This window comes from Nothobranchius furzeri, chromosome 11, assembly GCF_043380555.1.
Source record: "Nothobranchius furzeri strain GRZ-AD chromosome 11, NfurGRZ-RIMD1, whole genome shotgun sequence".
NCBI lineage: Eukaryota > Metazoa > Chordata > Actinopteri > Cyprinodontiformes > Nothobranchiidae > Nothobranchius > Nothobranchius furzeri.
Window position 1 is genome coordinate 45,960,529 of NC_091751.1, and position 11,978 is coordinate 45,972,506.

Genomic DNA, 11,978 nt, shown 5'->3' on the forward strand with positions numbered 1-11,978 from the left:
TCAGAGTCTGCTTGTTTCTAGATGATGTCAGAATGAGACTGCTTGTTTCAACATGATGTCAGAATGAGACTGCTTGTTTCTACATGATGTCAGAAAGAGACTGATTGTTTCTACATGATGTCAGAAAGATACTGCTTGTTTCTTTATGATGTCAGAAAGAGTCTGCTTGTTTCTACATGATGTCAGAAAGTCTGCTTGTTTCTAGATGATGTCAGAAAGTCTGATTGTTTTTACATGATGTCAGAAAGAGTCTGCTTGTTTCCAGATGATGTCAGAATGAGACTGCTTGTTTCTACATGATGTCAGAAAGAGTCTGCTTGTTTTTACATGATGTCAGAAAGAGTCTGCTTGTTTCTACGGCTGTGTCTCAATTCAGGGTCTGCATCCTACCTCGGCCGGATTCGTCGGCCGGTTACGTCACAGCGCCGCGACTCGGCCTGTCCCAATTCGAAGACTCCTTCAAATGCGGTCGACGAATGCGGCCTTCTTTTCGCCTGAATGAAGGATGGGTCGGGTGTATCCTTCAATAGGTAGCATTTCCCAAGATGCCTTGCGGACCGGCCGGCAGAAAAACTTAAAAACAATGGCGGACAGTGAAGCGGGAGCTGTCGGAGAGGATTGCGCATATACATGTAAGTATAAACTTGAAAACTGTCAGTTTAAGGACTTTTTGTGATACATGAACGTTATTTTAGTTAGAAATGTTACAGTAAAAGTGCTTGTATTGCGGTCTCGGCTCGTATGTTCGGCCGCGCTCGGTGTCGTACTTCTCCCGCTACGTTTCCCCCTGATATTAATAGAAGTTTGTATTTTAGGAACAAAAGAGAAAACCAGGGAATTTATTAAGCTTAGGACGGAGATGGACCACATGATCACCGGAGCAAAGTATTCGGCGGCTGTGGCATGGAGGTACAATAACATCTCATATTTTAAAAACTCGTTTGAGTTTATTTTTTTCTGCGAAAACATGAAAGGAATAACCCGTTGTCCTCTTTTCTCTTCCTATTTCTTTTCTTACATGTTTGTTAAGACTATTCTGGAGAAAATGGGCATCCAGGGGAAGGTGACAGCGATGAGCTTTGGAGCTGATCTGGGAGGACATGAGGCTGCAGAGGGAGGCAGAGCAGCAAGGAGCACAGGAGAGAAGGGAGAACTTTTACAGTTTTTTACTTTGCTAGAAAAAAATGGTTAATAAAGATTAAACATGTACATGTAAAAGAAATATCTAAATAAAATCAGTTCTGCATTAAACTCTTGAATTTTATTTTTGTTTACAAATGAGAATTGTTTACTAGAAGGTATCCGCTGGGTCTTGAAAAGTCTCAAAAGGTGATAAATCGGTTTTGGTCAAATTAAGACCCTTAGAAAGTATTAAAAACTATTATCACATCTTTGCTCAGGCTCAGCTAGTCTAAAGTATTTTCTCTGAATTAGCTCTCCAACAGTCAAGGAAATGATTAACCCCCAGAGACCCACGGTTGTAATATTACAACATCAGATTTAAGTCTACAAGAATAAACCTTCCCCATTTTTTTTTCTTTTTAAAACCACATTTACATTGCTAATAGGTCCAATTGTTCAGTTCTGCAACACTATTGGCTGTTAAAATGTGTAAATAGGCCCGTTTATCTGGCCTCCTAGAACATGTGAAAGGTTAAAAAAAATATTTTGCAGTTGTTTTCTAAATTTGGGTTTCTGGGGGTTAAAAAGCTAAATAAAACGTCGAGCTCCATCGTTTAAAGTTCCTTCTCCCTTCTGCCCAGCGGTTCCACGGTTGCTAGGCGACGGAACGTTCGCCGAGGGAGTTCATGAAGGCTAGGCCTGTCCAAATTCTTAGCCGTTAACATCCGGTCTACCCGGCCGACGGAGGACACAGCCCACGTCGGCCGGGTGGGCTGGGTCCTTCGAAGGATGCAGACCCTGAATTGAGACACAGCCTACATGATGTCAGAAAGAGTCTGCTTGTTTTTACATGATGTCAGAAAGAGTCTGCTTGTTTCTACATGATGTCAGAAAGTCTGCTTGTTTCTTTATGATGTCAGAAAGAGTCTGCTTGTTTCTACATGATGTCAGAAAGTCTGCTTGTTTCTAGATGATGTCAGAAAGTCTGCTTGTTTTTACATGATGTCACAAAGAGTCTGCTTGTTTTAAAACATTTTAACTTTTTAATTAACATTTTAATGTTTTAATTAAAATTTTAACATTTTAATGAAACTTTTAATGTTTTTAAAAATGAACATTTAAACTTTTTAATGAAGAATTTAACGTTTTAATGAACATTTAAACATTTTAATGAACATTTTAATGTTTTTAAAAATGAATATTTAAACATTTTAATGATGATTTTAACGTTTTTAAAAATGAACATTTTAATATTTTAATGAACATTTTAACGTTTTAATGAAGAATTTAACGTTTTAATGAAGATTTTAATGTTTTAATGAAGAATTTAACATTTTAATGGACATTTGAACATTTTCATGAACATTTTAACATTTTTAAAAATGAAGATTTTAACGTTTTAATGAACATTTTAACATTTTAAATAACATTTAAAAGTTTTAATGAACATTTTAACGTTTTAATGAACATTTAATCGTTTTAATGAACCTTTAAACATTTTAATGAACATTTGAAAGTTTTTAAAAATGAACATTTTAATGTTTTAATGAACATTTAAACGTTTGAATGAAGTATTTAACGTTTTAATGAACATTTTAAGGTTTTAATGAACATTTTAACATTTTAATGAAAATTTTAACGTTTTTAAAAATGAACATTTAAACATTTTAATGAAGATTTTAACGTTTTAGTGAACATTTTAACGTTTTAATGAACATTTTAATGTTTTAATGAAGATTTTAACGTTTTAATGATGATTTTAACGTTTTTAAAAACGAACATTTAAACGTTTTAATGAAGATTTAAACGTTTTAATGATGATTTTAACGTTTTTAAAAACGAACATTTAAAGGTTTTAATGAAGATTTATATTCAACAAGCATATATATATTCTGATATATATCAGACATATATATCTTGTTTCTACATTATATCAGAAGGAAACTGCTTGTTTCTGTATGATGTCCGAAAGATACTGCTTGTTTTTACATGATATCAGAAGGAGACTGCTTGTTTCTACATGATATCAGAAAGAGACTGCTTGTTTCTACATGACATCAGAAGGAGACTGCTTGTTTCTTTATGATGTCAGAAGGAGACTGCTTGTTTCTTTATGATGTCAGAAAGATACTGCTTGTTTCTTTATTATGGCAGAAGTAGTCTGCTTGTTTCTTTATGATGTCAGAAAGAGACTACTTGTTTCTACATGATATCAGAAGGAGACTGCTTGTTTCTACATGATATCAGAAGGAGACTGCTTGTTTCTTTATGATCTCAGAAAGATACTGCTTGTTTCTTTATGATGTCAGGAGACTGCTTGTTTCTACATGATATCAGAAGGAGACTGCTTGTTTCTTTATGATGGCAGAAAGATACTGCTTGTTTCTTTATGAAGTCAGAAGGAGACTGCTTGTTTCAACATGATGTCAGAAAGAGACTGATTGTTTCTACATGATGTCAGAAAGATACTGCTTGGTTCTTTATGATGTCAGAAGGAGACTACTTGTTTCTACATGATGTCCGAAAGCGTCTGGTTGTTTCAACATGATGTCAGAAAGAGTCAGCTTTTTTCTACATGATGTCAGAAAGTCTGCTTGTTTCTTTATGATGTCATAAAGAGTCTGCTTGTTTCTAGATGATGTCAGAATGAGACTGCTTGTTTCTACATGATGTCAGAAAGCATCTGCTTGTTTCTACATGATGTCAGAAAGAGTCTGCTTGTTTTTACATGATGTCAGAAAGCGTCTGCTTGTTTCTACATGATGTCAGAAAGAGTCTGCTTGTTTTTACATGATGTCAGAAAGAGTCTGCTTGTTTCTAGAAGATGTCATAAAGAGTCTGCTTGTTTCTACATGATGTCAGAATGAGACTGCTTGTTTTTACATGATGTCAGAACGTCTGCTTGTTTTTTCATGATGTCAGAAAGAGTCTGCTTGTTTCTTTATGATGTCATAAAGAGTCTGCTTGTTTCTAGAAGATGTCATAAAGAGTCTGCTTGTTTCTACATGATGTCAGAAGGAGACTACTTGTTTCTAGATGATGTCAGAAAGAGTCTGCTTGTTTCTACATGATGTCAGAATGAGACTGCTTGTTTCTACATGATGTCAGAAAGAGTCTGCTTGTTTCTACATGATGTCAGAAAGAGTCTGCTTGTTTCTACATGATGTCAGAAAGCATTTGCTTGTTTCTCATGATGTCAGAAAGAGTCTGCTTGTTTTTACATGATGTCAGAAAGAGTCTGGTTGTTTTTACATGATGTCAGAAAGAGTCAAAGAGTCTGCCTCTTTTTACATGATGTCAGAAAGAGTCTGCTTGTTTCTTTATGATGTCATAAAGAGTCTGCTTGTTTCTACATGATGTCAGAATGAGACTGCTTTCTTTTACATGATGTCAGAAAGAGTCTGCTTGTTTCTAGAAGATGTCATAAAGAGTTTGCTTGTTTCTACATGATGTCAGAATGAGACTGCTTGTTTTTACATGATGTCAGAAAGAGTCTGCTTGTTTTTACATGATGTCAGAAAGTCTGCTTGTTTCTACATGAAGTCAGAAAGAGTCTGCTTGTTTCTACATGATGTCAGAAAGAGTCTGATTGTTTTTACATGATGTCAGAGTCTGCTTGTTTCTAGATGATGTCAGAATGAGTGCTTGTTTCAAAATGATGTCAGAAAGAGACTGATTGTTTCTACATGATGTCAGAAAGATACTGCTTGTTTCTTTATGATGTCAGAAAGAGTCTGCTTGTTTCTACATGATGTCAGAGTCTGCTTGTTTCTAGATTATGTCAGAATGAGACTGCATGTTTCAACATGATGTCAGAAAGAGACTGCTTGTTTCTTTATGATGTCAGAAAGAGTCTGCTTGTTTCTACATGATGTCAGAAAGAGTCTGCTTGTTTCTTTATGATGTCATAAAGAGTCTGCTTGTTTCTACATGATGTCAGAGTCTGCTTGTTTCTAGATGATGTCAGAATGAGACTGCTTGTTTCAACATGATGTCAGAAAGAGACTGATTGTTTCTACATGATGTCAGAAAGATACTGCTTGTTTCTTTATGATGTCAGAAAGAGTCTGCTTGTTTCTACATGATGTCAGAGTCTACTTGTTTCTAGATGATGTCAGAATGAGACTGCTTGTTTCAACATGATGCCAGAATGAGACTGCTTGTTTCTACATGATGTCAGAAAGAGACTGATTGTTTCTACATGATGTCAGAAAGATACTGCTTGTTTCTTTATGATGTCAGAAAGAGTCTGCTTGTTTCTACATGATGTCAGAAAGTCTGCTTGTTTCTAGATGATGTCAGAAAGTCTGATTGTTTTTACATGATGTCAGAAAGAGTCTGCTTGTTTCCAGATGATGTCAGAATGAGACTGCTTGTTTCTACATGATGTCAGAAAGAGTCTGCTTGTTTTTACATGATGTCAGAAAGAGTCTGCTTGTTTCTACATGATGTCAGAAAGAGTCTGCTTGTTTTTACATGATGTCAGAAAGAGTCTGCTTGTTTCTACATGATGTCAGAAAGTCTGCTTGTTTCTTTATGATGTCAGAAAGAGTCTGCTTGTTTCTACATGATGTCAGAAAGTCTGCTTGTTTCTAGATGATGTCAGAAAGAGTCTGCTTGTTTTTACATGATGTCAGAAAGAGTCTGCTTGTTTCTAGAAGATGTCATAAAGAGTCTGCTTGTTTCTACATGATGTCAGAATGAGACTGCTTGTTTTTACATGATGTCAGAACGTCTGCTTGTTTTTTCATGATGTCAGAAAGAGTCTGCTTGTTTCTTTATGATGTCATAAAGAGTCTGCTTGTTTCTAGAAGATGTCATAAAGAGTCTGCTTGTTTCTACATGATGTCAGAAGGAGACTACTTGTTTCTAGATGATGTCAGAAAGAGTCTGCTTGTTTCTACATGATGTCAGAATGAGACTGCTTGTTTCTACATGATGTCAGAAAGAGTCTGCTTGTTTCTACATGATGTCAGAAAGAGTCTGCTTGTTTCTACATGATGTCAGAAAGCATTTGCTTGTTTCTCATGATGTCAGAAAGAGTCTGCTTGTTTTTACATGATGTCAGAAAGAGTCAAAGAGTCTGCCTCTTTTTACATGATGTCAGAAAGAGTCTGCTTGTTTCTTTATGATGTCATAAAGAGTCTGCTTGTTTCTACATGATGTCAGAATGAGACTGCTTTCTTTTACATGATGTCAGAAAGAGTCTGCTTGTTTCTAGAAGATGTCATAAAGAGTTTGCTTGTTTCTACATGATGTCAGAATGAGACTGCTTGTTTTTACATGATGTCAGAAAGAGTCTGCTTGTTTTTACATGATGTCAGAAAGTCTGCTTGTTTCTACATGAAGTCAGAAAGAGTCTGCTTGTTTCTACATGATGTCAGAAAGAGTCTGATTGTTTTTACATGATGTCAGAGTCTGCTTGTTTCTAGATGATGTCAGAATGAGTGCTTGTTTCAAAATGATGTCAGAAAGAGACTGATTGTTTCTACATGATGTCAGAAAGATACTGCTTGTTTCTTTATGATGTCAGAAAGAGTCTGCTTGTTTCTACATGATGTCAGAGTCTGCTTGTTTCTAGATTATGTCAGAATGAGACTGCTTGTTTCAACATGATGTCAGAAAGAGACTGCTTGTTTCTTTATGATGTCAGAAAGAGTCTGCTTGTTTCTACATGATGTCAGAAAGAGTCTGCTTGTTTCTTTATGATGTCATAAAGAGTCTGCTTGTTTCTACATGATGTCAGAGTCTGCTTGTTTCTAGATGATGTCAGAATGAGACTGCTTGTTTCAAAATGATGTCAGAAAGAGACTGATTGTTTCTACATGATGTCAGAAAGATACTGCTTGTTTCTTTATGATGTCAGAAAGAGTCTGCTTGTTTCTACATGATGTCAGAAAGTCTGCTTGTTTCTAGATGATGTCAGAAAGTCTGATTGTTTTTACATGATGTCAGAAAGAGTCTGCTTGTTTCCAGATGATGTCAGAATGAGACTGCTTGTTTCTACATGATGTCAGAAAGAGTCTGCTTGTTTTTACATGATGTCAGAAAGAGTCTGCTTGTTTCTACATGATGTCAGAAAGAGTCTGCTTGTTTTTACATGATGTCAGAAAGAGTCTGCTTGTTTCTACATGATGTCAGAAAGTCTGCTTGTTTCTTTATGATGTCAGAAAGAGTCTGCTTGTTTCTACATGATGTCAGAAAGTCTGCTTGTTTCTAGATGATGTCAGAAAGTCTGCTTGTTTTTACAAGATGTCACAAAGAGTCTGCTTGTTTTAAAACATTTTAACTTTTTAATTAACATTTTAATGTTTTAATTAAAATTTTAACATTTTAATGAAACTTTTAATGTTTTTAAAAATGAACATTTAAACTTTTTAATGAAGAATTTAACGTTTTAATGAACATTTAAACATTTTAATGAACATTTTAATGTTTTTAAAAATGAATATTTAAACATTTTAATGATGATTTTAACGTTTTTAAAAATGAACATTTTAATATTTTAATGAACATTTTAACGTTTTAATGAAGAATTTAACGTTTTAATGAAGATTTTAATGTTTTAATGAAGAATTTAACATTTTAATGGACATTTGAACGTTTTCATGAACATTTTAACGTTTTTAAAAATGAAGATTTTAACGTTTTAATGAACATTTTAACATTTTAAATAACATTTAAAAGTTTTAATGAACATTTTAACGTTTTAATGAACATTTAATCGTTTTAATGAACCTTTAAACATTTTAATGAACATTTGAAAGTTTTTAAAAATGAACATTTTAATGTTTTAATGAACATTTAAACATTTGAATGAAGTATTTAACGTTTTAATGAACATTTTAAGGTTTTAATGAACATTTTAACATTTTAATGAAAATTTTAACGTTTTTAAAAATGAACATTTAAACATTTTAATGAAGATTTTAACGTTTTAGTGAACATTTTAACGTTTTAATGAACATTTTAATGTTTTAATGAAGATTTTAACGTTTTAATGATGATTTTAACGTTTTTAAAAACGAACATTTAAACGTTTTAATGAAGATTTAAACGTTTTAATGATGATTTTAACGTTTTTAAAAACGAACATTTAAAGGTTTTAATGAAGATTTATATTCAACAAGCATATATATATTCTGATATATATCAGACATATATATCTTGTTTCTACATGATATCAGAAGGAAACTGCTTGTTTCTGTATGATGTCAGAAAGATACTGCTTGTTTTTACATGATATCAGAAGGAGACTGCTTGTTTCTACATGATATCAGAAAGAGACTGCTTGTTTCTACATGACATCAGAAGGAGACTGCTTGTTTCTTTATGATGTCAGAAGGAGACTGCTTGTTTCTTTATGATGTCAGAAAGATACTGCTTGTTTCTTTATGATGTCAGGAGACTGCTTGTTTCTACATGATATCAGAAGGAGACTGCTTGTTTCTTTATGATGGCAGAAAGATACTGCTTGTTTCTTTATGATGTCAGAAGGAGACTGCTTGTTTCAACATGATGTCAGAAAGAGACTGATTGTTTCTACATGATGTCAGAAAGATACTGCTTGGTTCTTTATGATGTCAGAAGGAGACTACTTGTTTCTACATGATGTCAGAAAGCGTCTGGTTGTTTCAACATGATGTCAGAAAGAGTCAGCTTTTTTCTACATGATGTCAGAAAGTCTGCTTGTTTCTTTATGATGTCATAAAGAGTCTGCTTGTTTCTAGATGATGTCAGAATGAGACTGCTTGTTTCTACATGATGTCAGAAAGCATCTGCTTGTTTCTACATGATGTCAGAAAGAGTCTGCTTGTTTTTACATGATGTCAGAAAGCGTCTGCTTGTTTCTACATGATGTCAGAAAGAGTCTGCTTGTTTTTACATGATGTCAGAAAGAGTCTGCTTGTTTCTAGAAGATGTCATAAAGAGTCTGCTTGTTTCTACATGATGTCAGAATGAGACTGCTTGTTTTTACATGATGTCAGAACGTCTGCTTGTTTTTTCATGATGTCAGAAAGAGTCTGCTTGTTTCTTTATGATGTCATAAAGAGTCTGCTTGTTTCTAGAAGATGTCATAAAGAGTCTGCTTGTTTCTACATGATGTCAGAAGGAGACTACTTGTTTCTAGATGATGTCAGAAAGAGTCTGCTTGTTTCTACATGATGTCAGAATGAGACTGCTTGTTTCTACATGATGTCAGAAAGAGTCTGCTTGTTTCTACATGATGTCAGAAAGAGTCTGCTTGTTTCTACATGATGTCAGAAAGCATTTGCTTGTTTCTCATGATGTCAGAAAGCATTTGCTTGTTTTTACATGATGTCAGAAAGAGTCTGCTTGTTTTTACATGATGTCAGAAAGAGTCAAAGAGTCTGCCTCTTTTTACATGATGTCAGAAAGAGTCTGCTTGTTTCTTTATGATGTCATAAAGAGTCTGCTTGTTTCTACATGATGTCAGAATGAGACTGCTTGCTTTTACATGATGTCAGAAAGAGTCTGCTTGTTTCTAGAAGATGTCATAAAGAGTTTGCTTGTTTCTACATGATGTCAGAATGAGACTGCTTGTTTTTACATGATGTCAGAAAGAGTCTGCTTGTTTTTACATGATGTCAGAAAGTCTGCTTGTTTCTACATGAAGTCAGAAAGAGTCTGCTTGTTTCTACATGATGTCAGAAAGAGTCTGATTGTTTTTACATGATGTCAGAGTCTGCTTGTTTCTAGATGATGTCAGAATGAGACTGCTTGTTTCAAAATGATGTCAGAAAGAGACTGATTGTTTCTACATGATGTCAGAAAGATACTGCTTGTTTCTTTATGATGTCAGAAAGAGTCTGCTTGTTTCTACATGATGTCAGAGTCTGCTTATTTCTAGATTATGTCAGAATGAGACTGCTTATTTCAACATGATGTCAGAAAGAGACTGCTTGTTTCTTTATGATGTCAGAAAGAGTCTGCTTGTTTCTACATGAGGTCAGAAAGAGTCTGCTTGTTTCTTTATGATGTCATAAAGAGTCTGCTTGTTTCTACATGATGTCAGAGTCTGCTTGTTTCTAGATGATGTCAGAATGAGACTGCTTGTTTCAACATGATGTCAGAAAGAGACTGATTGTTTCTACATGATGTCAGAAAGATACTGCTTGTTTCTTTATGATGTCAGAAAGAGTCTGCTTGTTTCTACATGATGTCAGAGTCTGCTTGTTTCTAGATGATGTCAGAATGAGACTGCTTGTTTCAACATGATGCCAGAATGAGACTGCTTGTTTCTACATGATGTCAGAAAGAGACTGATTGTTTCTACATGATGTCAGAAAGATACTGCTTGTTTCTTTATGATGTCAGAAAGAGTCTGCTTGTTTCTACATGATGTCAGAAAGTCTGCTTGTTTCTAGATGATGTCAGAAAGTCTGATTCTTTTTACATGATGTCAGAAAGAGTCTGCTTGTTTCCAGATGATGTCAGAATGAGACTGCTTGTTTCTACATGATGTCAGAAAGAGTCTGCTTGTTTTTACATGATGTCAGAAAGAGTCTGCTTGTTTCTACGGCTGTGTCTCAATTCAGGGTCTGCATCCTACCTCGGCCGGATTCGTCGGCCGGTTACGTCACAGCGCCGCGACTCGGCCTGTCCCAATTCGAAGACTCCTTCAAATGCGGTCGACGAATGCGGCCTTCTTTTCGCCTGAATGAAGGATGGGTCGGGTGTATCCTTCAATAGGTAGCATTTCCCAAGATGCCTTGCGGGCCGGCCGGCAGAAAAACTTAAAAACAATGGCGGACAGTGAAGCGGGAGCTGTCGGAGAGGATTGCGCATATACATGTAAGTATAAACTTGAAAACTGTCAGTTTAAGGACTTTTTGTGATACATGAACGTTATTTTAGTTAGAAATGTTACAGTAAAAGTGCTTGTATTGCGGTCTCGGCTCGTATGTTCGGCCGCGCTCGGTGTCGTACTTCTCCCGCTACGTTTCCCCCTGATTTTAATAGAAGTTTGTATTTTAGGAACAAAAGAGAAAACCAGGGAATTTATTAAGCTTAGGACGGAGATGGACCACATGATCACCGGAGCAAAGTATTCGGCGGCTGTGGCATGGAGGTACAATAACATCTCATATTTTAAAAACTCGTTTGAGTTTATTTTTTTCTGCGAAAACATGAAAGGAATAACCCGTTGTCCTCTTTTCTCTTCCTATTTCTTTTCTTACATGTTTGTTAAGACTATTCTGGAGAAAATGGGCATCCAGGGGAAGGTGACAGCGATGAGCTTTGGAGCTGATCTGGGAGGACATGAGGCTGCAGAGGGAGGCAGAGCAGCAAGGAGCACAGGAGAGAAGGGAGAACTTTGACAGCTTTTTACTTTGCTAGAAAAAAATGGTTAATAAAGATTAAACATGTACATGTAAAAGAAATATCTAAATAAAATCAGTTCTGCATTAAACTCTTGAATTTTATTTTTGTTTACAAATGAGAATTGTTTACTAGAAGGTATCCGCTGGGTCTTGAAAAGTCTTAAAAGGTGATAAATCGGTTTTGGTCAAATTAAGACCCTTAGAAAGTATTAAAAACTATTATCACATCTTTGCTCAGGCTCAGCTGGTCTAAAGTATTTTCTCTGAATTAGCTCTCCAACAGTCAAGGAAATGATTAACCCCCAGAGACCCACGGTTGTAATATTACAACATCAAATTTAAGTCTACAAGAATAAACCTTCCCCATTTTTTTTTCTTTTTAAAACCACATTTACATTGCTAATAGGTCCAATTGTTCAGTTCTGCAACACTATTGGCTGTTAAAATGTGTAAATAGGCCCGTTTATCTGGCCTCCTAGAACATGTGAAAGGTTAAAAAAATATTTTGCA

General features: G+C 35.2%; 2 long non-coding RNA genes across 2 annotated transcripts; both read left to right on the forward strand.

Annotated features, from left to right (window-relative positions):
* Positions 1-365: 365 nt before the first annotated feature.
* On the forward strand, positions 366-1,820 carry LOC129163367 (uncharacterized). The gene is made up of 3 exons (XR_008563296.2): positions 366-632; positions 816-909; positions 1,031-1,820. It is a non-coding gene; the product is annotated as an uncharacterized lncRNA (long non-coding RNA).
* An 8,982-nt stretch (positions 1,821-10,802) lies between these two features.
* On the forward strand, positions 10,803-11,381 carry LOC129163685 (uncharacterized). Its single transcript, XR_008563488.2, has 3 exons — positions 10,803-10,938; positions 11,122-11,215; positions 11,337-11,381. It is a non-coding gene; the product is annotated as an uncharacterized lncRNA (long non-coding RNA).
* The last annotated feature ends 597 nt before the right edge of the window (positions 11,382-11,978 follow it).